We start from the raw sequence: 26,554 nt of genomic DNA, 5'->3' as shown, positions 1-26,554 counted from the left end.
GTTCCATTTGTGCTAGACGAAAGTACGTCTCTCCACATTCTCAAATCTGAGGGATAATGTGTGTGTAAGCCATCCTTCACATTACTTGTTGGGAACACAAAGTTTCTTTTTAGTTGAAAACTATACACCGTATATTTATATGGGGAAGTACTAGCTCCAACTCGGTTTAACAATAAAAACTGCTGCAACTTCAAACCGGCACGAGGAAACAGACTGAGAAACCACAGTATTGGTTTCTCCTGCAACCCTTTCCGTTTGTGCTAGATGAACGAATGTCTCTCCACATGCTCAGTTCTGAGACGTAAGAGTGTTTGAAAGCTTTCCTTCAGCAAGCTTGTTGAGAACACAAAGTTTCTTTTAAGTTTCAATGTACACTGCATAAATATAAATGGGGAGGTAATAGAACAAATTCGGTTTAACACTAAAAACTGCGGGAACTTCAAACCGGAACAAGGAAGGAGACTGAGAAACCAGAGTAAAACTTTCTCCTGAAATACGTTACCTTTGTGCTAGATGAAGGAAAATCTCTCCTCATGCTCAGTTCAGAGAGATAAGTGTGTTTGAAATCCATCCTTCAGCTAGCATGTTGCGAACACATAGATTCTTTTCAGCTGCAAAGTACACTGCATAAATATATAACGGTAGGTAATATAACCAACTCGCTTTTACAATGATAACTGCAGAAATATCAAAACAGATTTAGGAAAAAGACTGAGAAACCAGAGTAAAACATTCTCCTGCACACCGTTCCCATTTTGCTACATGAATGAAGGTCTCTCCACATGCTCAGTTCAGAGAGGTAAGTGTGTTTGTAAGCCGTCCTTCAGCTAGCATGTTGGGAACACATAGTTACTTTTCAGCTGCAAAGTACACTGCATACATATATATGGGGAGGTACTAGAACCAATTCGGTTTTACACTAAAACTGCAGAAAAATCTAACCAGATCTAGGAAGGAGAATGAGAATCCAGAATAAAACTTTCACCTGCAACCCATTATCTTTGTGATAGATGAACGAACGTCACTCCACATGCTCAGTTATGAGATATAATTATGTGTGAAAGCTGTCCTTCACCTAGCTTGTTGGAGACACAAAGATTCTTTTAAGGTGCAAACTACACTCCATACATATATATAGGTAAGTACTAACACCCTTTCGGTCTTACTGAAAAGTGCAGGAACTTAAAACCGGCACTAGGAAACACATTGTGAAACAAGAGAAAAACGTCCTCCTGCAAACCGTTCACGTTTTGCTAGATGAATGAATGTGTCTACACATGCTGAGTTCTAATATATAAGTGTGTGTTAAAGGCGTACTTCACCTAGCTTGTTGGGAACACAAAGTTTCTTTTCAGTTGCAAACTCCAATCCATAAATATATATGGGGACGTAGTAGCTGAAAGTAAGTTTTACAATGAAAATTGCAGGAACTTCAAACCAGCACTAGGAAACAGACTGAGAATCCAGAGTAAAACTTTCTCCTGTAAACCGTTCAATTTGTGCTAGATGAATGAACGTGTCTCCACACGCTCAGTTCTTAGATATAATTGAGGGTTAAAGCCATCCTTCACCTAGCTTGTTGGGAAAAGTAAGATACTTTTCAGTTGCAAACTACACTCCATACATATATATGGGGATGTACTGGATCCCACTCAGCATTGCAGTGAAAATTGCAGGAAATTCAAATTGGCACTAGGAAACTAATGGAGAAACCAGAGTAAAAGTTTCTCCTGCAAACCTTTCCATTTGTGCTAGAAGAACGAACGTCTCTCCACATGCTCAGTTCTGAGAGACAATGTGTGTGAAAGACGTACTTCAGCTAGTTTGTTGAGAACACAAGGATTCTTTTCAGTTGCAATCTATACTCCATATATTTATATGGTGAAGTAATAACTCCAACTCACTTTAACACTGAAAAATGCAGGAATATCTAAACGGCACTTGGAAACAGACTGAGAAACCACAGTAAAAATTTCTCCTACTACCTGTTCCCTTTGTGCTAGAAGAACAAACTTCTCTCCACATGCTCATTTCTTAGAGATAAGTGTGTGTGAAAGCCGTACTTCATCTACATTGTTGGGAACACAAAGTTCCTTTTCAGTTTCAAACTAATCTCCATACATATATTGGGAGGTACTAGCTCTAAATCGATTTTACAGTGATAGCTGCAGTAATTTCAAACCGGCAGTAGGAAACAGACTGAGAAACCAGAGTAAAAGTTTCCCCTGCAAACTGTTCCCTTTGTGCTAGATGAATGAACTTCTCTCCACATGCTCAGTTCAGAGAGAAAAGTGTGTGTGAAAAACTTCAACACATAATTTTTGGGAACTCAAAGATTCTTTAATTGCAAAATAGACTCGAAACCTATATATGGGTAGGTAATCGTTCCAACTCCGTTTTAGAGTGAAAACTGCAGGAACTTCAAACCGGCTCTAGGAAACATAATGTGAAACCAGAGTAAAAGTTTCTCCAGTAACACGTTCCCTTTGTGCTAGATGAACGAACGTCTCTCCACATGCTCAGTTCTGAGAGAAATTGTGCGTTAAATTAGTCCTTCACCTATTTTGTTGGGAACATGAAGTTTCTTTTCATTTGAAAATTTACTCCATACACTTATATGGGAAGTAAAAGCTCCAACTAGGTTTAACAATGAAAACTACAGGAACTATAAATCGGCACTAGGAAACAAACTGGGAGGCCAGAGTGAAGAGTATCTCCTGCAATCCGTTCCATTTGTTCTAGATGAACGAACGTCTCTGCAAATGTTGAATTCTGTGATATATTTGTGTGTGAAAGCCATAATTCACCCAGATTTTTCGGAACACAAAGTTTCTTTTCAGCAGCAAACTACACTCCATACATTTATATGGCTAAGTACTTGCTCTCGTTCGGCATTACACTGAAAACTGCAGGAACTTCAAACCGGCACTAGGAAACAGATTGAGAAACCAGAGTAAAAGTTTCTCCTGGAAACTTTTCCATTTGTGCTAGAAGAACGAATGTCTCTCCACATGCTCATTTCTGAGAGAAAATGTGTGTGAAAGCGGTTTTTAACCTCGCTTGTTGAGAACACAAAGATTCTTTTCAGTTGCAATCTATACTCCGTATATTTATAAGGTGAAGTACTAACTCCAACTCTATAACACTGAAAAATGCAGGAACACCTAACCGGCACTAGGAAACAGACTGACAAACCAGAGAAAATTTTCTCCTCCAACCCCATCCATTTGTGCTAGATGAATGAATGTATCTACTCATGCACATTTCTTAGAGATAAGTGTGTGTGAAACGTCATTCATCTAGCTTGTTGGGAACACAAAGTTACTTTTCAGTTGCAAACTACACTCCATAAATATATATGGGGACGTACTAGCTGAAACTAACTCCTACTTTGAAAATTGCAGCAACTTCACCCAGCAATAGGAAACAGACTGAGAAACCAGAGAAATACTTTCTCCTGCAAACCGTTCAATTTGTGCTAGATGAACGATCGTGTCTCCACATGCTCAGTTCTTAGATATAATTGAGGGTTAAAGCCATCTTTCACCTAGCTTGTTGGGAAAAGTAAGAAACTTTTCAGTTGCAAACTACACTCCATACATATATATGGGGATGTATTGGATCCAACTCAGCATTACAGTGAAAATTGCAGGAAATTCAAATTGGCACTAGGAAACTGATGGAGAAACCAGAGTAAAAGTTTCTCCTGCAAACCTTTCCATTTGTGCTAGAAGAACGAACGTCTCTCCACATGCTCAGTTCTGAGAGACAATGTGTGTGAAAGACGTACTTCAGCTAGTTTGTTGAGAACACAAGGATTCTTTTCAGTTGCAATCTATACTCCTTATATTTATATGGTGAAGTAATAACTCCAACTCACTTTAACACTGAAAAATGCAGGAATATCTAAACGGCACTTGGAAACAGAATGAGAAACCACAGTAAAAATTTCTCCTACTACCTGTTCCCTTTGTGCTAGAAGAACAAACTTCTCTCCACATGCTCATTTCTTAGAGATAAGTGTGTGTGAAAGCCGTACTTCATCTACATTGTTGGGAACACAAAGTTCCTTTTCAGTTGCAAACTAATCTCCATACATATATATGGGGAGGTACTAGCTCTAACTCGATTTTACAGTGATAGCTGCAGTAATTTCAAACCGGCAGTAGGAAACAGACTGAGAAACCAGAGTAAAAGTTTCCCCTGCAAACTGTTCCCTTTGTGCTAGATGAATGAACTTCTCTCCACATGCTCAGTTCAGAGAGAAAAGTGTGTGTGAAAGCCTTCAACACATAAATTTTGGGAACTCAAAGATTCTTTTAATTGCAAAATAGACTCGAAACATATATATGGGTAGGAAATCGTTCCAACTCCGTTTTACAGTGAAAACTGCAGGAACTTCAAATCGGCTCTAGGAAACATAATGTGAAACCAGAGTAAAAGTTTCTCCAGTAACCCGTTCCATTTGTGCTAGATGAACGAACGTCTCTCCACATGCTCAGTTCTGAGAGATATTATGTGTTAAATTAGTCCTTCACCTATTTTGTTGTGAACATGAAGTTTCTTTTCATTTGAAATCTTTACTCCATACACTTATATGGGAAGTAATAGCTCCAACTCGTTTTAACAATAAAAAACTACAGGAACTTTAAATCGGCACTGGGAAACAAACTGAGAGGCCAGAGTGAAGAGTATCTCCTGCAACCCGTTCCATTTGTTCTAGATGAACGAACATCTCTCCACATGCTCAGTTCATAGAAATAAGTGTGTTTGAAAGCCGTACTTCACTTAGCTTGTTGGGAACACAAAGTTTCTTTTCAGTTGCATAGTACACTGCACACATACATATGGGGATGTAATAGAAACAACTCGGTTTTACACTGAAACTTCAGAAACTTCAAACCGAAACTTGGAATGAGTCTGAGAAAACAGAGTAAAAATTTCTCCTGCAATCTGTTCCCTTATGTGCTACATGAACGAACGTCTCTCCACATGCTCAGTACTGGGATATAATTGTGTGGGAAAGCTGTCCTTCAACTAGCTTGTTTGGAACACAAAGTTTCTTTTCAGGTGCAAACTACACTCCATACATATATATGGGTAGGCACTAGCTCCTATTTCGTTTTTCATTGAAACCTGCAGGAAATTCAAACCGGCATTAGGAAACAGATTGTGAAAGATGAGTTAAAGTTTCCCTGCAAAACGTTCCTTTTGTTCTAGATGAACGAACATCTCTCCACATGCTCAGTTCTGAGAGATAAGAGCGTGTGAAATCCTCTTTCAAGTAGCATGATGTGAACACAAAGTTTATTTTAAGTTGCTAACTACACTCCATACATATGTAGGGGAGGTAATTGCTTCAACTCGGTTTATATTGAAAACTGCAGGAACTTCAAACCGGCACTAGGAAACAGACTGGGAACCCTGAAGAAATGTTTCTCCTGCAACCCGTTCCCTTTGTGCGAGACGAACGTACGTCTCTCCACATGCTCAAATCTGAGGGATAATGTGTGTGTAAGCCGTCCTTCACATTGCTTGTTGGGAACCCAAAGTTCCTTTTTAGTTGAAAAGTATACACCGTACATTAATTTGGGGAAGTAGTAGCTCCAACTCGGTTTAACACTAAAAACTGCTGGAACTTCAAACCGGCACGAGGAAACAGACTGAGAAACCAGAGTAAAACTTTCTCCTGAAATCCGTTACCTTTGTGCTAGATGAAGGAAAATCTCTCATGCTCAGTTCAGAGAGATAAGTGTGTTTGAAAGCCATCCTTCAGCTAGCATGTTGCGAACACATAGATTCTTTTCAGCTGCAAAGTACACTGCATAAATATATAACGGTAGGTAATATAACCAACTCGCTTTTACAATGATAACTGCAGAAATATCAAAACAGATTTAGGAAAAAGACTGAGAAACCAGAGTAAAACATTCTCCTGCACAACGTTCCCATTTTGCTACATGAATGAAGGTCTCTCCACATGCTCAGTTCAGAGAGGTAAGTGTGTTTGTAAGCCGTCCTTCAGCTAGCATGTTGGGAACACATAGTTACTTTTCAGCTGCAAAGTACACTGCATACATATATATGGGGAGGTACTAGAACCAATTCGGTTTTACACTAAAACTGCAGAAAAATCTAACCAGATCTAGGAAGGAGAATGAGAATCCAGAATAAAACTTTCACCTGCAACCCATTATCTTTGTGATAGATGAACGAACGTCACTCCACATGCTCAGTTATGAGATATAATTATGTGTGAAAGCTGTCCTTCACCTAGCTTGTTGGAGACACAAAGATTCTTTTAAGGTGCAAACTACACTCCATACATATATATAGGTAAGTACTAACTCCCTTTCGGTTTTACTGAAAAGTGCAGGAACTTAAAACCGGCACTAGGAAACACATTGTGAAACAAGAGAAAAACGTCCTCCTGCAAACCGTTCACGTTTTGCTAGATGAATGAATGTGTCTACACATGCTGAGTTCTAATATATAAGTGTGTGTTAAAGGCGTACTTCACCTAGCTTGTTGGGAACACAAAGTTTCTTTTCAGTTGGAAACTACAATCCATAAATATATATGGGGACGTAGTAGCTGAAAGTAAGTTTTACAATGAAAATTGCAGGAACTTCAAACCAGCACTAGGAAACAGACTGAGAATCCAGAGTAAAACTTTCTCCTGTAAACCGTTCAATTTGTGCTAGATGAATGAACGTGTCTCCACACGCTCAGTTCTTAGATATAATTGAGGGTTAAAGCCATCCTTCACCTAGCTTGTTGGGAAAAGTAAGATACTTTTCAGTTGCAAACTACACTCCATACATATATATGGGGATGTACTGGATCCCACTCAGCATTGCAGTGAAAATTGCAGGAAATTCAAATTGGCACTAGGAAACTAATGGAGAAACCAGAGTAAAAGTTTCTCCTGCAAACCTTTCCATTTGTGCTAGAAGAACGAACGTCTCTCCACATGCTCAGTTCTGAGAGACAATGTGTGTGAAAGACGTACTTCAGCTAGTTTGTTGAGAACACAAGGATTCTTTTCAGTTGCAATCTATACTCCATATATTTATATGGTGAAGTAATAACTCCAACTCACTTTAACACTGAAAAATGCAGGAATATCTAAACGGCACTTGGAAACAGACTGAGAAACCACAGTAAAAATTTCTCCTACTACCTGTTCCCTTTGTGCTAGAAGAACAAACTTCTCTCCACATGCTCATTTCTTAGAGATAAGTGTGTGTGAAAGCCGTACTTCATCTACATTTTTGGGAACACAAAGTTTCTTTTCAGTTGCATAGTACACTGCATACATACATATGGGGATGTAATAGAAACAACTCGGTTTTAAACTGAAACTTCAGAAACTTCAAACCGAAACTTGGAATGAGTCTGAGAAAACAGAGTAAAAATTTCTCCTGCAATCTGTTCCCTTATGTGCTACATGAACGAACGTCTCTCCACATGCTCAGTACTGGGATATAATTGTGTGGGAAAGCTGTCCTTCAACTAGCTTGTTTGGAACACAAAGTTTCTTTTCAGGTGCAAACTACACTCCATACATATATATGGGTAGGCACTAGCTCCTATTTCGTTTTTCATTGAAACCTGCAGGAAATTCAAACCGGCATTAGGAAACAGATTGTGAAAGATGAGTTAAAGTTTCCCTGCAAAACGTTCCTTTTGTTCTAGATGAACGAACATCTCTCCACATGCTCAGTTCTGAGAGATAAGAGCGTGTGAAATCCTCTTTCAAGTAGCATGATGTGAACACAAAGTTTATTTTAAGTTGCTAACTACACTCCATACATATGTAGGGGAGGTAATTGCTTCAACTCGGTTTATATTGAAAACTGCAGGAACTTCAAACCGGCACTAGGAAACAGACTGGGAACCCTGAAGAAATGTTTCTCCTGCAACCCGTTCCCTTTGTGCGAGACGAACGTACGTCTCTCCACATGCTCAAATCTGAGGGATAATGTGTGTGTAAGCCGTCCTTCACATTGCTTGTTGGGAACCCAAAGTTCCTTTTTAGTTGAAAAGTATACACCGTACATTAATTTGGGGAAGTAGTAGCTCCAACTCGGTTTAACACTAAAAACTGCTGGAACTTCAAACCGGCACGAGGAAACAGACTGAGAAACCAGAGTAAAACTTTCTCCTGAAATCCGTTACCTTTGTGCTAGATGAAGGAAAATCTCTCATGCTCAGTTCAGAGAGATAAGTGTGTTTGAAAGCCATCCTTCAGCTAGCATGTTGCGAACACATAGATTCTTTTCAGCTGCAAAGTACACTGCATAAATATATAACGGTAGGTAATATAACCAACTCGCTTTTACAATGATAACTGCAGAAATATCAAAACAGATTTAGGAAAAAGACTGAGAAACCAGAGTAAAACATTCTCCTGCACAACGTTCCCATTTTGCTACATGAATGAAGGTCTCTCCACATGCTCAGTTCAGAGAGGTAAGTGTGTTTGTAAGCCGTCCTTCAGCTAGCATGTTGGGAACACATAGTTACTTTTCAGCTGCAAAGTACACTGCATACATATATATGGGGAGGTACTAGAACCAATTCGGTTTTACACTAAAACTGCAGAAAAATCTAACCAGATCTAGGAAGGAGAATGAGAATCCAGAATAAAACTTTCACCTGCAACCCATTATCTTTGTGATAGATGAACGAACGTCACTCCACATGCTCAGTTATGAGATATAATTATGTGTGAAAGCTGTCCTTCACCTAGCTTGTTGGAGACACAAAGATTCTTTTAAGGTGCAAACTACACTCCATACATATATATAGGTAAGTACTAACTCCCTTTCGGTCTTACTGAAAAGTGCAGGAACTTAAAACCGGCACTAGGAAACACATTGTGAAACAAGAGAAAAACGTCCTCCTGCAAACCGTTCACGTTTTGCTAGATGAATGAATGTGTCTACACATGCTGAGTTCTAATATATAAGTGTGTGTTAAAGCCGTACTTCACCTAGCTTGTTGGGAACACAAAGTTTCTTTTCAGTTGGAAACTACAATCCATAAATATATATGGGGACGTAGTAGCTGAAAGTAAGTTTTACAATGAAAATTGCAGGAACTTCAAACCAGCACTAGGAAACAGACTGAGAATCCAGAGTAAAACTTTCTCCTGTAAACCGTTCAATTTGTGCTAGATGAATGAACGTGTCTCCACACGCTCAGTTCTTAGATATAATTGAGGGTTAAAGCCATCCTTCACCTAGCTTGTTGGGAAAAGTAAGATACTTTTCAGTTGCAAACTACACTCCATACATATATATGGGGATGTACTGGATCCCACTCAGCATTGCAGTGAAAATTGCAGGAAATTCAAATTGGCACTAGGAAACTAATGGAGAAACCAGAGTAAAAGTTTCTCCTGCAAACCTTTCCATTTGTGCTAGAAGAACGAACGTCTCTCCACATGCTCAGTTCTGAGAGACAATGTGTGTGAAAGACGTACTTCAGCTAGTTTGTTGAGAACACAAGGATTCTTTTCAGTTGCAATCTATACTCCATATATTTATATGGTGAAGTAATAACTCCAACTCACTTTAACACTGAAAAATGCAGGAATATCTAAACGGCACTTGGAAACAGACTGAGAAACCACAGTAAAAATTTCTCCTACTACCTGTTCCCTTTGTGCTAGAAGAACAAACTTCTCTCCACATGCTCATTTCTTAGAGATAAGTGTGTGTGAAAGCCGTACTTCATCTACATTGTTGGGAACACAAAGTTCCTTTTCAGTTGCAAACTAATCTCCATACATATATATGGGGAGGTACTAGCTCTAACTCGATTTTACAGTGATAGCTGCAGTAATTTCAAACCGGCAGTAGGAAACAGACTGAGAAACCAGAGTAAAAGTTTCCCCTGCAAACTGTTCCCTTTGTGCTAGATGAATGAACTTCTCTCCACATGCTCAGTTCAGAGAGAAAAGTGTGTGTGAAAGCCTTCAACACATAAATTTTGGGAACTCAAAGATTCTTTTAATTGCAAAATAGACTCGAAACATATATATGGGTAGGAAATCGTTCCAACTCCGTTTTACAGTGAAAACTGCAGGAACTTCAAATCGGCTCTAGGAAACATAATGTGAAACCAGAGTAAAAGTTTCTCCAGTAACCCGTTCCATTTGTGCTAGATGAACGAACGTCTCTCCACATGCTCAGTTCTGAGAGATATTATGTGTTAAATTAGTCCTTCACCTATTTTGTTGTGAACATGAAGTTTCTTTTCATTTGAAAACTTTACTCCATACACTTATATGGGAAGTAATAGCTCCAACTCGTTTTAACAATAAAAAACTACAGGAACTTTAAATCGGCACTGGGAAACAAACTGAGAGGCCAGAGTGAAGAGTATCTCCTGCAACCCGTTCCATTTGTTCTAGATGAACGAACATCTCTCCACATGCTCAGTTCATAGAAATAAGTGTGTTTGAAAGCCGTACTTCACTTAGCTTGTTGGGAACACAAAGTTTCTTTTCAGTTGCATAGTACACTGCACACATACATATGGGGATGTAATAGAAACAACTCGGTTTTACACTGAAACTTCAGAAACTTCAAACCGAAACTTGGAATGAGTCTGAGAAAACAGAGTAAAAATTTCTCCTGCAATCTGTTCCCTTATGTGCTACATGAACGAACGTCTCTCCACATGCTCAGTACTGGGATATAATTGTGTGGGAAAGCTGTCCTTCAACTAGCTTGTTTGGAACACAAAGTTTCTTTTCAGGTGCAAACTACACTCCATACATATATATGGGTAGGCACTAGCTCCTATTTCGTTTTTCATTGAAACCTGCAGGAAATTCAAACCGGCATTAGGAAACAGATTGTGAAAGATGAGTTAAAGTTTCCCTGCAAAACGTTCCTTTTGTTCTAGATGAACGAACATCTCTCCACATGCTCAGTTCTGAGAGATAAGAGCGTGTGAAATCCTCTTTCAAGTAGCATGATGTGAACACAAAGTTTATTTTAAGTTGCTAACTACACTCCATACATATGTAGGGGAGGTAATTGCTTCAACTCGGTTTATATTGAAAACTGCAGGAACTTCAAACCGGCACTAGGAAACAGACTGGGAACCCTGAAGAAATGTTTCTCCTGCAACCCGTTCCCTTTGTGCGAGACGAACGTACGTCTCTCCACATGCTCAAATCTGAGGGATAATGTGTGTGTAAGCCGTCCTTCACATTGCTTGTTGGGAACCCAAAGTTCCTTTTTAGTTGAAAAGTATACACCGTACATTAATTTGGGGAAGTAGTAGCTCCAACTCGGTTTAACACTAAAAACTGCTGGAACTTCAAACCGGCACGAGGAAACAGACTGAGAAACCAGAGTAAAACTTTCTCCTGAAATCCGTTACCTTTGTGCTAGATGAAGGAAAATCTCTCATGCTCAGTTCAGAGAGATAAGTGTGTTTGAAAGCCATCCTTCAGCTAGCATGTTGCGAACACATAGATTCTTTTCAGCTGCAAAGTACACTGCATAAATATATAACGGTAGGTAATATAACCAACTCGCTTTTACAATGATAACTGCAGAAATATCAAAACAGATTTAGGAAAAAGACTGAGAAACCAGAGTAAAACATTCTCCTGCACAACGTTCCCATTTTGCTACATGAATGAAGGTCTCTCCACATGCTCAGTTCAGAGAGGTAAGTGTGTTTGTAAGCCGTCCTTCAGCTAGCATGTTGGGAACACATAGTTACTTTTCAGCTGCAAAGTACACTGCATACATATATATGGGGAGGTACTAGAACCAATTCGGTTTTACACTAAAACTGCAGAAAAATCTAACCAGATCTAGGAAGGAGAATGAGAATCCAGAATAAAACTTTCACCTGCAACCCATTATCTTTGTGATAGATGAACGAACGTCACTCCACATGCTCAGTTATGAGATATAATTATGTGTGAAAGCTGTCCTTCACCTAGCTTGTTGGAGACACAAAGATTCTTTTAAGGTGCAAACTACACTCCATACATATATATAGGTAAGTACTAACTCCCTTTCGGTTTTACTGAAAAGTGCAGGAACTTAAAACCGGCACTAGGAAACACATTGTGAAACAAGAGAAAAACGTCCTCCTGCAAACCGTTCACGTTTTGCTAGATGAATGAATGTGTCTACACATGCTGAGTTCTAATATATAAGTGTGTGTTAAAGGCGTACTTCACCTAGCTTGTTGGGAACACAAAGTTTCTTTTCAGTTGGAAACTACAATCCATAAATATATATGGGGACGTAGTAGCTGAAAGTAAGTTTTACAATGAAAATTGCAGGAACTTCAAACCAGCACTAGGAAACAGACTGAGAATCCAGAGTAAAACTTTCTCCTGTAAACCGTTCAATTTGTGCTAGATGAATGAACGTGTCTCCACACGCTCAGTTCTTAGATATAATTGAGGGTTAAAGCCATCCTTCACCTAGCTTGTTGGGAAAAGTAAGATACTTTTCAGTTGCAAACTACACTCCATACATATATATGGGGATGTACTGGATCCCACTCAGCATTGCAGTGAAAATTGCAGGAAATTCAAATTGGCACTAGGAAACTAATGGAGAAACCAGAGTAAAAGTTTCTCCTGCAAACCTTTCCATTTGTGCTAGAAGAACGAACGTCTCTCCACATGCTCAGTTCTGAGAGACAATGTGTGTGAAAGACGTACTTCAGCTAGTTTGTTGAGAACACAAGGATTCTTTTCAGTTGCAATCTATACTCCATATATTTATATGGTGAAGTAATAACTCCAACTCACTTTAACACTGAAAAATGCAGGAATATCTAAACGGCACTTGGAAACAGACTGAGAAACCACAGTAAAAATTTCTCCTACTACCTGTTCCCTTTGTGCTAGAAGAACAAACTTCTCTCCACATGCTCATTTCTTAGAGATAAGTGTGTGTGAAAGCCGTACTTCATCTACATTTTTGGGAACACAAAGTTTCTTTTCAGTTGCATAGTACACTGCATACATACATATGGGGATGTAATAGAAACAACTCGGTTTTAAACTGAAACTTCAGAAACTTCAAACCGAAACTTGGAATGAGTCTGAGAAAACAGAGTAAAAATTTCTCCTGCAATCTGTTCCCTTATGTGCTACATGAACGAACGTCTCTCCACATGCTCAGTACTGGGATATAATTGTGTGGGAAAGCTGTCCTTCAACTAGCTTGTTTGGAACACAAAGTTTCTTTTCAGGTGCAAACTACACTCCATACATATATATGGGTAGGCACTAGCTCCTATTTCGTTTTTCATTGAAACCTGCAGGAAATTCAAACCGGCATTAGGAAACAGATTGTGAAAGATGAGTTAAAGTTTCCCTGCAAAACGTTCCTTTTGTTCTAGATGAACGAACATCTCTCCACATGCTCAGTTCTGAGAGATAAGAGCGTGTGAAATCCTCTTTCAAGTAGCATGATGTGAACACAAAGTTTATTTTAAGTTGCTAACTACACTCCATACATATGTAGGGGAGGTAATTGCTTCAACTCGGTTTATATTGAAAACTGCAGGAACTTCAAACCGGCACTAGGAAACAGACTGGGAACCCTGAAGAAATGTTTCTCCTGCAACCCGTTCCCTTTGTGCGAGACGAACGTACGTCTCTCCACATGCTCAAATCTGAGGGATAATGTGTGTGTAAGCCGTCCTTCACATTGCTTGTTGGGAACCCAAAGTTCCTTTTTAGTTGAAAAGTATACACCGTACATTAATTTGGGGAAGTAGTAGCTCCAACTCGGTTTAACACTAAAAACTGCTGGAACTTCAAACCGGCACGAGGAAACAGACTGAGAAACCAGAGTAAAACTTTCTCCTGAAATCCGTTACCTTTGTGCTAGATGAAGGAAAATCTCTCATGCTCAGTTCAGAGAGATAAGTGTGTTTGAAAGCCATCCTTCAGCTAGCATGTTGCGAACACATAGATTCTTTTCAGCTGCAAAGTACACTGCATAAATATATAACGGTAGGTAATATAACCAACTCGCTTTTACAATGATAACTGCAGAAATATCAAAACAGATTTAGGAAAAAGACTGAGAAACCAGAGTAAAACATTCTCCTGCACAACGTTCCCATTTTGCTACATGAATGAAGGTCTCTCCACATGCTCAGTTCAGAGAGGTAAGTGTGTTTGTAAGCCGTCCTTCAGCTAGCATGTTGGGAACACATAGTTACTTTTCAGCTGCAAAGTACACTGCATACATATATATGGGGAGGTACTAGAACCAATTCGGTTTTACACTAAAACTGCAGAAAAATCTAACCAGATCTAGGAAGGAGAATGAGAATCCAGAATAAAACTTTCACCTGCAACCCATTATCTTTGTGATAGATGAACGAACGTCACTCCACATGCTCAGTTATGAGATATAATTATGTGTGAAAGCTGTCCTTCACCTAGCTTGTTGGAGACACAAAGATTCTTTTAAGGTGCAAACTACACTCCATACATATATATAGGTAAGTACTAACTCCCTTTCGGTCTTACTGAAAAGTGCAGGAACTTAAAACCGGCACTAGGAAACACATTGTGAAACAAGAGAAAAACGTCCTCCTGCAAACCGTTCACGTTTTGCTAGATGAATGAATGTGTCTACACATGCTGAGTTCTAATATATAAGTGTGTGTTAAAGCCGTACTTCACCTAGCTTGTTGGGAACACAAAGTTTCTTTTCAGTTGGAAACTACAATCCATAAATATATATGGGGACGTAGTAGCTGAAAGTAAGTTTTACAATGAAAATTGCAGGAACTTCAAACCAGCACTAGGAAACAGACTGAGAATCCAGAGTAAAACTTTCTCCTGTAAACCGTTCAATTTGTGCTAGATGAATGAACGTGTCTCCACACGCTCAGTTCTTAGATATAATTGAGGGTTAAAGCCATCCTTCACCTAGCTTGTTGGGAAAAGTAAGATACTTTTCAGTTGCAAACTACACTCCATACATATATATGGGGATGTACTGGATCCCACTCAGCATTGCAGTGAAAATTGCAGGAAATTCAAATTGGCACTAGGAAACTAATGGAGAAACCAGAGTAAAAGTTTCTCCTGCAAACCTTTCCATTTGTGCTAGAAGAACGAACGTCTCTCCACATGCTCAGTTCTGAGAGACAATGTGTGTGAAAGACGTACTTCAGCTAGTTTGTTGAGAACACAAGGATTCTTTTCAGTTGCAATCTATACTCCATATATTTATATGGTGAAGTAATAACTCCAACTCACTTTAACACTGAAAAATGCAGGAATATCTAAACGGCACTTGGAAACAGACTGAGAAACCACAGTAAAAATTTCTCCTACTACCTGTTCCCTTTGTGCTAGAAGAACAAACTTCTCTCCACATGCTCATTTCTTAGAGATAAGTGTGTGTGAAAGCCGTACTTCATCTACATTTTTGGGAACACAAAGTTTCTTTTCAGTTGCATAGTACACTGCATACATACATATGGGGATGTAATAGAAACAACTCGGTTTTAAACTGAAACTTCAGAAACTTCAAACCGAAACTTGGAATGAGTCTGAGAAAACAGAGTAAAAATTTCTCCTGCAATCTGTTCCCTTATGTGCTACATGAACGAACGTCTCTCCACATGCTCAGTACTGGGATATAATTGTGTGGGAAAGCTGTCCTTCAACTAGCTTGTTTGGAACACAAAGTTTCTTTTCAGGTGCAAACTACACTCCATACATATATATGGGTAGGCACTAGCTCCTATTTCGTTTTTCATTGAAACCTGCAGGAAATTCAAACCGGCATTAGGAAACAGATTGTGAAAGATGAGTTAAAGTTTCCCTGCAAAACGTTCCTTTTGTTCTAGATGAACGAACATCTCTCCACATGCTCAGTTCTGAGAGATAAGAGCGTGTGAAATCCTCTTTCAAGTAGCATGATGTGAACACAAAGTTTATTTTAAGTTGCTAACTACACTCCATACATATGTAGGGGAGGTAATTGCTTCAACTCGGTTTATATTGAAAACTGCAGGAACTTCAAACCGGCACTAGGAAACAGACTGGGAACCCTGAAGAAATGTTTCTCCTGCAACCCGTTCCCTTTGTGCGAGACGAACGTACGTCTCTCCACATGCTCAAATCTGAGGGATAATGTGTGTGTAAGCCGTCCTTCACATTGCTTGTTGGGAACCCAAAGTTCCTTTTTAGTTGAAAAGTATACACCGTACATTAATTTGGGGAAGTAGTAGCTCCAACTCGGTTTAACACTAAAAACTGCTGGAACTTCAAACCGGCACGAGGAAACAGACTGAGAAACCAGAGTAAAACTTTCTCCTGAAATCCGTTACCTTTGTGCTAGATGAAGGAAAATCTCTCATGCTCAGTTCAGAGAGATAAGTGTGTTTGAAAGCCATCCTTCAGCTAGCATGTTGCGAACACATAGATTCTTTTCAGCTGCAAAGTACACTGCATAAATATATAACGGTAGGTAATATAACCAACTCGCTTTTACAATGATAACTGCAGAAATATCAAAACAGATTTAGGAAAAAGACTGAGAAACCAGAGTAAAACATTCTCCTGCACAACGTTCCCATTTTGCTACATGAATGAAGGTCTCTCCACATGCTCAGTTCAGAGAGGTAAGTGTGTTTGTAAGCCGTCCTTCAGCTAGCATGTTGGGAACACATAGTTACTTTTCAGCTGCAAAGTACACTGCATACATATATATGGGGAGGTACTAGAACCAATTCGGTTTTACACTAAAACTGCAGAAAAATCTAACCAGATCTAGGAAGGAGAATGAGAATCCAGAATAAAACTTTCACCTGCAACCCATTATCTTTGTGATAGATGAACGAACGTCACTCCACATGCTCAGTTATGAGATATAATTATGTGTGAAAGCTGTCCTTCACCTAGCTTGTTGGAGACACAAAGATTCTTTTAAGGTGCAAACTACACTCCATACATATATATAGGTAAGTACTAACTCCCTTTCGGTCTTACTGAAAAGTGCAGGAACTTAAAACCGGCACTAGGAAACACATTGTGAAACAAGAGAAAAACGTCCTCCTGCAAACCGTTCACGTTTTGCTAGATGAATGAATGTGTCTACACATGCTGAGTTCTAATATATAAGTGTGTGTTAAAGCCGTACTTCACCTAGCTTGTTGGGAACACAAAGTTTCTTTTCAGTTGGAAACTACAATCCATAAATATATATGGGGACGTAGTAGCTGAAAGTAAGTTTTACAATGAAAATTGCAGGAACTTCAAACCAGCACTAGGAAACAGACTGAGAATCCAGAGTAAAACTTTCTCCTGTAAACCGTTCAATTTGTGCTAGATGAATGAACGTGTCTCCACACGCTCAGTTCTTAGATATAATTGAGGGTTAAAGCCATCCTTCACCTAGCTTGTTGGGAAAAGTAAGATACTTTTCAGTTGCAAACTACACTCCATACATATATATGGGGATGTACTGGATCCCACTCAGCATTGCAGTGAAAATTGCAGGAAATTCAAATTGGCACTAGGAAACTAATGGAGAAACCAGAGTAAAAGTTTCTCCTGCAAACCTTTCCATTTGTGCTAGAAGAACGAACGTCTCTCCACATGCTCAGTTCTGAGAGACAATGTGTGTGAAAGACGTACTTCAGCTAGTTTGTTGAGAACACAAGGATTCTTTTCAGTTGCAATCTATACTCCATATATTTATATGGTGAAGTAATAACTCCAACTCACTTTAACACTGAAAAATGCAGGAATATCTAAACGGCACTTGGAAACAGACTGAGAAACCACAGTAAAAATTTCTCCTACTACCTGTTCCCTTTGTGCTAGAAGAACAAACTTCTCTCCACATGCTCATTTCTTAGAGATAAGTGTGTGTGAAAGCCGTACTTCATCTACATTTTTGGGAACACAAAGTTTCTTTTCAGTTGCATAGTACACTGCATACATACATATGGGGATGTAATAGAAACAACTCGGTTTTAAACTGAAACTTCAGAAACTTCAAACCGAAACTTGGAATGAGTCTGAGAAAACAGAGTAAAAATTTCTCCTGCAATCTGTTCCCTTATGTGCTACATGAACGAACGTCTCTCCACATGCTCAGTACTGGGATATAATTGTGTGGGAAAGCTGTCCTTCAACTAGCTTGTTTGGAACACAAAGTTTCTTTTCAGGTGCAAACTACACTCCATACATATATATGGGTAGGCACTAGCTCCTATTTCGTTTTTCATTGAAACCTGCAGGAAATTCAAACCGGCATTAGGAAACAGATTGTGAAAGATGAGTTAAAGTTTCCCTGCAAAACGTTCCTTTTGTTCTAGATGAACGAACATCTCTCCACATGCTCAGTTCTGAGAGATAAGAGCGTGTGAAATCCTCTTTCAAGTAGCATGATGTGAACACAAAGTTTATTTTAAGTTGCTAACTACACTCCATACATATGTAGGGGAGGTAATTGCTTCAACTCGGTTTATATTGAAAACTGCAGGAACTTCAAACCGGCACTAGGAAACAGACTGGGAACCCTGAAGAAATGTTTCTCCTGCAACCCGTTCCCTTTGTGCGAGACGAACGTACGTCTCTCCACATGCTCAAATCTGAGGGATAATGTGTGTGTAAGCCGTCCTTCACATTGCTTGTTGGGAACCCAAAGTTCCTTTTTAGTTGAAAAGTATACACCGTACATTAATTTGGGGAAGTAGTAGCTCCAACTCGGTTTAACACTAAAAACTGCTGGAACTTCAAACCGGCACGAGGAAACAGACTGAGAAACCAGAGTAAAACTTTCTCCTGAAATCCGTTACCTTTGTGCTAGATGAAGGAAAATCTCTCATGCTCAGTTCAGAGAGATAAGTGTGTTTGAAAGCCATCCTTCAGCTAGCATGTTGCGAACACATAGATTCTTTTCAGCTGCAAAGTACACTGCATAAATATATAACGGTAGGTAATATAACCAACTCGCTTTTACAATGATAACTGCAGAAATATCAAAACAGATTTAGGAAAAAGACTGAGAAACCAGAGTAAAACATTCTCCTGCACAACGTTCCCATTTTGCTACATGAATGAAGGTCTCTCCACATGCTCAGTTCAGAGAGGTAAGTGTGTTTGTAAGCCGTCCTTCAGCTAGCATGTTGGGAACACATAGTTACTTTTCAGCTGCAAAGTACACTGCATACATATATATGGGGAGGTACTAGAACCAATTCGGTTTTACACTAAAACTGCAGAAAAATCTAACCAGATCTAGGAAGGAGAATGAGAATCCAGAATAAAACTTTCACCTGCAACCCATTATCTTTGTGATAGATGAACGAACGTCACTCCACATGCTCAGTTATGAGATATAATTATGTGTGAAAGCTGTCCTTCACCTAGCTTGTTGGAGACACAAAGATTCTTTTAAGGTGCAAACTACACTCCATACATATATATAGGTAAGTACTAACTCCCTTTCGGTTTTACTGAAAAGTGCAGGAACTTAAAACCGGCACTAGGAAACACATTGTGAAACAAGAGAAAAACGTCCTCCTGCAAACCGTTCACGTTTTGCTAGATGAATGAATGTGTCTACACATGCTGAGTTCTAATATATAAGTGTGTGTTAAAGCCGTACTTCACCTAGCTTGTTGGGAACACAAAGTTTCTTTTCAGTTGGAAACTACAATCCATAAATATATATGGGGACGTAGTAGCTGAAAGTAAGTTTTACAATGAAAATTGCAGGAACTTCAAACCAGCACTAGGAAACAGACTGAGAATCCAGAGTAAAACTTTCTCCTGTAAACCGTTCAATTTGTGCTAGATGAATGAACGTGTCTCCACACGCTCAGTTCTTAGATATAATTGAGGGTTAAAGCCATCCTTCACCTAGCTTGTTGGGAAAAGTAAGATACTTTTCAGTTGCAAACTACACTCCATACATATATATGGGGATGTACTGGATCCCACTCAGCATTGCAGTGAAAATTGCAGGAAATTCAAATTGGCACTAGGAAACTAATGGAGAAACCAGAGTAAAAGTTTCTCCTGCAAACCTTTCCATTTGTGCTAGAAGAACGAACGTCTCTCCACATGCTCAGTTCTGAGAGACAATGTGTGTGAAAGACGTACTTCAGCTAGTTTGTTGAGAACACAAGGATTCTTTTCAGTTGCAATCTATACTCCATATATTTATATGGTGAAGTAATAACTCCAACTCACTTTAACACTGAAAAATGCAGGAATATCTAAACGGCACTTGGAAACAGACTGAGAAACCACAGTAAAAATTTCTCCTACTACCTGTTCCCTTTGTGCTAGAAGAACAAACTTCTCTCCACATGCTCATTTCTTAGAGATAAGTGTGTGTGAAAGCCGTACTTCATCTACATTTTTGGGAACACAAAGTTTCTTTTCAGTTGCATAGTACACTGCATACATACATATGGGGATGTAATAGAAACAACTCGGTTTTAAACTGAAACTTCAGAAACTTCAAACCGAAACTTGGAATGAGTCTGAGAAAACAGAGTAAAAATTTCTCCTGCAATCTGTTCCCTTATGTGCTACATGAACGAACGTCTCTCCACATGCTCAGTACTGGGATATAATTGTGTGGGAAAGCTGTCCTTCAACTAGCTTGTTTGGAACACAAAGTTTCTTTTCAGGTGCAAACTACACTCCATACATATATATGGGTAGGCACTAGCTCCTATTTCGTTTTTCATTGAAACCTGCAGGAAATTCAAACCGGCATTAGGAAACAGATTGTGAAAGATGAGTTAAAGTTTCCCTGCAAAACGTTCCTTTTGTTCTAGATGAACGAACATCTCTCCACATGCTCAGTTCTGAGAGATAAGAGCGTGTGAAATCCTCTTTCAAGTAGCATGATGTGAACACAAAGATTATTTTAAGTTCCTAACTACACTCCATACATATATAGGGGAGGTAAATGCTTCAACTCGGTTTATATTGAAAACTGCAGGAACTTCAAACCGGCACTAGGAAACAGACTGAGAACCCTGAAGAAATGTGTCTCCTGCAACCCGTTCCATTTGTGCTAGACGAAAGTACGTCTCTCCACATGCTCAAATCTGAGGGATAATGTGTGTGTAAGCCATCCTTCACATTGCTTGTTGGGAACACAAAGTTTCTTTTTAGTTGAAAACTATACACCGTACATTTATATGGGGAAGTACTAGCTCCAACTCAGTTTAACACTAAAAACTGCTGGAACTTAAAACCGGCACTAGGAAATAGAATGAGATACCAGAGTAAATGTTTCTCCTGCAACTCGTTCCATTTGTGCTAGATGAACGAATGTCTCTCCACATGCTCAGTTCTGAGAGATAAGAGTGTTTGAAAGCCGTCCTTCAGCTAGCTTGATGAGAACACAAAGTTTGTTTTAAGTTTCAATGTACAGTGCATAAATATATATGGGGCGGTAATAGATCAATTTCGCTTTAACACCAAAAAATGCTGAAACCTCAAACCGGAACTAGGAAGGAGACTGAGAAACCAGAGTAAAAGTTTCTCCTGAAACCCGTTCCCTTTGTGCTACATGAACGAACGTCTCTCCACATGCTCAGTTCTGAGAGATAATTTGTGTATGAAAGCCGTACTTAACCTAAATTTTTGTGAACACAAATTTAATTTTCAGTTGCAAATTACACTCCATCCATATATATGGGAAGTACGAGTTCCAAGTCGGTTGTACAGTGAAAATTGAAGGAAATTCATACCGTCAATAGGAACAGACATATATACCAGAGTAAAAGTTTCCCTGCAAAACGTTCCATTTGTGCTAGATGAGCGAACGTCTCTCCACATGCTCAGTTCTGAGAGATAAGAGCGTGTGAAAGCCTTCTTTCAAGTAGCATAATGTGGACACAAAGTTTATATTAAGTTGCTAACTACACTCCATACATATATATGGGGATGTAATTGCTTCAACTCGGTTTATACTGAAAACTGCAGGAAATTCAAACCGGCACTAGGAAACAGACTGAGAACCCTGAAGAAATATTTCTCCTGCAACCCGTTTCCTTTGAGCTAAATCAACGAAATTCTCGCCACATGCTCAGTTAATAGAGATAATGTGTGTGAAAGCCGTACTTTGCCTAGATTATTGGGAACACGAAGATCCTTCTTAGTTGCAATCAATAATCCATATATTTAAATGTGAAAGTACTAGCTACAACAGGTTTTAACACTGTAAACTGCAGGAATGTTAAATCGGTACTAGGAAACAGACTGAGAAACAAGAGTAATAGTTTCTCCTGCAAACCATTACCTTTGTGCTAGAAGAATGAACGTCTCTCCACATGCTAAGTTCTGAGAGATAAGTGTGTGATAAAGACATTGTTCACCTAGTTTGTTGGGAACACAAAGATTTTTTATTTGCAAACTACACTCCATACATATATAAGGGCTGGTACAAGCTTCCATTCAATTTTACAGTGAAAACTGCAGGAATTTCAAAATGGTACTGGGAAACAGAGAGTGAAACAAGAGTAAAACTTTCTCTTGCAACGCGTTCTCTTGTGCTAGATGAACGAACGTCTCGGCAAATGATGAATTCTGTGATATATTTGTGTGTGAAAGCCGTCCTTCATCTAGATCGTTCGGAACACATAGTTTCTTTTCAGCAGCAAACTACAATCCATACAATTATATGGTTAAGTACTTGCTCCCATTCGGCATTACACTGAAAACTGCAGGAACTTCAAACCGGCACTAGGAAACAGATTGAGAAACCAGAGTAAAAGTTTCTCCTGGAAACTTTTCCATTTGTGCTAGAAGAACGAACGTCTCTCCACATGCTCATTTCTGAGAGTAAATGTGTGTGAAAGCCGTTCTTAACCTCGCTTGTTGAGAACACAAAGATTCTTTTCAGTTGCAAACTATACTCCGTATATTTATAAGGTGAAGTACTAACTCCAACTCATTTTAACACTGAAAAATGCAGGAACACCTAAAAGGCACTAGGAAACAGACTGACAAACCAGAGAAAAAGCTTCTCCTCCAACCCCGTCCATTTGTGCTAGATGAACGAACGTCTCTACTCATGCACATTTCTTAGAGATTAGTGTGTGTGAAAACGTCATTCATCTAGCTTGTTGGGAACACAAAGTTTCTTTTCAGTTGCAAACAACACTCCATAAATATATATGGGGACGTACTAGCTGAAACTAACTCCTACTTTGAAAATTGCAGGAACTTCACCCAGCAATAGGAAACAGACTGAGAAACCAGAGAAATATTTTCTCCTGCAAACCGTTCACTTTGTGCTAGATGAACGAACGTGTCTCCACATGCTCAGTTCTAAGATATAATTGAGGGTTAAAGCCATCCTTCACCTAGCTTGTTGGGAAAATAAGATACTTTTCAGTTGCAAACTACACTCCAAACATATATATGGGGATGTACTGGATCCAACTCAGCATTACAGTGAAAATTGCAGGAAATTCAAATTGGCACTAGGAAACTAATGGAGAAACCATAGTAAAAGTTTCTCCTGCAAACCTTTCCATTTGTGCTAGAAGAACGAACGTCTCTCAACATGCTCAGTTCTGAGAGGCAATCTGTGTGAAAGACGTACTTCAGCTAGTTTGTTGAGAACACAAGGATTCTTTTCAGTTGTAATCTATACTCCTTATATTTATATGGTGAAGTAATAACTCCAACTCTCTTTAACACTGAAATATGCAGGAATATCTAAACGGCACTTGGAAACAGACTGAGAAACCACAGTAAAAATTTCTCCTACAACCACTTCCCTTTGGGCTAGAAGAACAAACTTCTCTCCACATGCTCATTTCTTAGAGATAAGTGTGTGTGAAAGCCGTACTTCATCTACATTGTTGGGAACACAAAGTTCCTTTTCAGTTGCAAACTAATCTCCATACATATATATGGGGATGTACTAGCTCTAACTCGATTTTACAGTGATAGCTGCAGTAATTTCAAACCGGCAGTAGGAAACAGACTGAGAAACCAGAGTAAAAGTTTCCCCTGCAAACTGTTCCCTTTGTGCTAGATGAATGAACTTCTCTCCACATGCTCAGTTCAGAGAGAAAATTGTGTGTGAAAGCCTTCAACACATAATTTTTGGGAACTCAAAGATCCTTTTAATTGCAAAAGAGACTCGAAACATATATATGTGTAGGTAATCTTTCCAACTCCGTTTTACATTGAAAACTGCAGTAACTTTAAACCGGCTCTAGGAAACATAATGTGAAACCAGAGTAAAAGTTTCTCCAGTAACCCGTTCCCTTTGTGCTAGATGAATGAACGTCTCTCCACATGCTCAGTTCTGAGAGATTTTGTGTGTTAAATTAGTCCTTCACCTATTTTTTTGGGAACATGAAGTTTCTTTTCATTTGAAACCTTTACTCCATACACTTATATGGGAAGTAAAAGCTCCAACTCGGTTTAACAATGAAAATTACAGGAATTTTAAATCGGCACTAGGGAACAAACTGACAGGCCAGAGTGAAGAGTATCTCCTGCAAACCGTTCCAATTGTTCTAGATGAACGAACGTCTCTCCACATGCTCTGTTCATAGAAATAAGTGTGTTTGAAAGCCGTACTTCACCTAGCTTGTTGGGAACACAAAGTTTCTTTTCAGTTGCAAAGTACACTGCATACATACATATGGGGATGTAATAGAAACAACTCGGTTTTACACTGAATCTTCAGAAAATTCAAACCGAAACTTGGAAAGAGTCTGAGAAAACAGAGTAAAAATTTCTCCTGCAATCTGTTCCCTTTTGTGCTACATGAACGAACGTCTCTCCACATGCTCAGTACTGGGATATAATTGTGTGGGAAAGCTGTCCTTCAACTAGCTTGTTTGGAACACAAAGTTTCTTTTCAGGTGCAAACTACACTCCATACATATATATGAGTAGGCACTAGCTCCCATTTCGTTTTTCATTTAAACCTGCATGAACTTCAAACCGGCATTAGGAAACAGATTGTGAAAGATGAGTTAAAGTTTCCCTGCAAAACATTCCTTTTGTTCTAGATGAATGAACATCTCTCCACATGCTCAGTTCTGAGAGATAAGAGCGTGTGAAATCCTTCTTTCAAGTAGCATGATGTGAACACAAACTTTATTTTAATTTGCTAACTACATTGCATACATATATATGGGGAGGTAATTGTTTCAACTCGGTTTATAGTGAAAACTGCAGGAACTTCTAACCGGCACTAGGAAACAGACTGAGAACCCTGAAGAAATGTTTCTCCTGCAAACCGTTCCCTTTGTGCTAAATGAACGAACTTCTCGCCACATGCTCAGTTAAAAGAGATAATGTGTGTGAAATTCGTACTTTGCCTAGATTATTGGGAACACGAAGATTCTTTTTAGTTGCAAACAGTAGTCCATACATTTAAAAGGGAAAGTACTAGCTACAACATGTTTTAACACTGTAAACTGCAGGAACGTTAAAACGGTACTAGGAAACAGTCTGAGAAACAAGAGTAATAGTTTCTCCTGCAAACCATTCCCTTTTTGCTAGAAGAATGAAAGTCTCTCCACATGCTAAGTTCTGAGAGATAATTGTGTGATAAAGACATTGTTCACCTTGTTTGTTGGGAACACAAAGTTTCTTTTCATTTGCAAACTACACTCCATACATATATAAGAGGTTGTACAAGCTTCCATTCAATTTTACAGTGAAAACTGCAGGAACTTCAAAATGGTACTGGGAAACAGACTTTGAAACAAGAGTAAAACTTTCTCTTGCAACACGTTCCCTTTATGCTAGATGAACGAACGTCTCGGCAAATGATGAAATCTGTGATATATTTGTGTGTGAAAGCCGTCCTTCATCTAGATCGTTCGGAACACAAAGTTTCTTTTCTGGAGCAAACTACAATCCATATATTTATATGGTTAATTACTTGCTCCCATTCGGCATTACACTGAAAACTGCAGGAACTTCAAACCGGCACTAGGAAACAGATTGAGAAACCAGAGTAAAAGTTTCTCCTGGAAACTTTTCCATTTGTGCTACAAGAACAAACGTCTCTCCACATGCTCATTTCTGAGAGAAAATGTGTGTGAAAGCCGTTCTTAACCTCGCTTGTTGAGAACACAAAGATTCTTTTCAGTTGCAAACTATACTCCGTAAATTTATAAGGTGAAGTACTAACTCCAACTCATTTTAACACTGCAAAATGCAGGAACACCTAACCGGCACTAGGAAACAAACTGACAAACCAGAGTAAAAATTTCTCCTCCAACGCCGTCCATTTGTGCTAGATGAACGAACGTCTCTACTCATGCTCATTTCTTAGAGATTAGTGTGTGTGAAAACGTCATTCATCTAGCTTGTTGGGAACACAAAGTTTCTTTTCATTTGCAAACTACACTCCATAAATATATATGGGGACGTACTAGCTGAAACTAACTCCTACTTTGAAAATTGCAGGAACTTCACCCAGCAATAGAAAACAGACTGAGAAACCAGAGAAATACTTTCTCCGGCCATCTATTCACTTTGTGCTAGATGAACGAACGTGTCTCCACA

Source organism: Camelus dromedarius, unplaced genomic scaffold (genome assembly GCF_036321535.1).
Source record: "Camelus dromedarius isolate mCamDro1 unplaced genomic scaffold, mCamDro1.pat HAP1_SCAFFOLD_121, whole genome shotgun sequence".
In the NCBI taxonomy this organism is placed as follows: Eukaryota; Metazoa; Chordata; class Mammalia; order Artiodactyla; family Camelidae; genus Camelus; species Camelus dromedarius.
Note: the sequence above shows the minus strand (reverse complement) of the source record.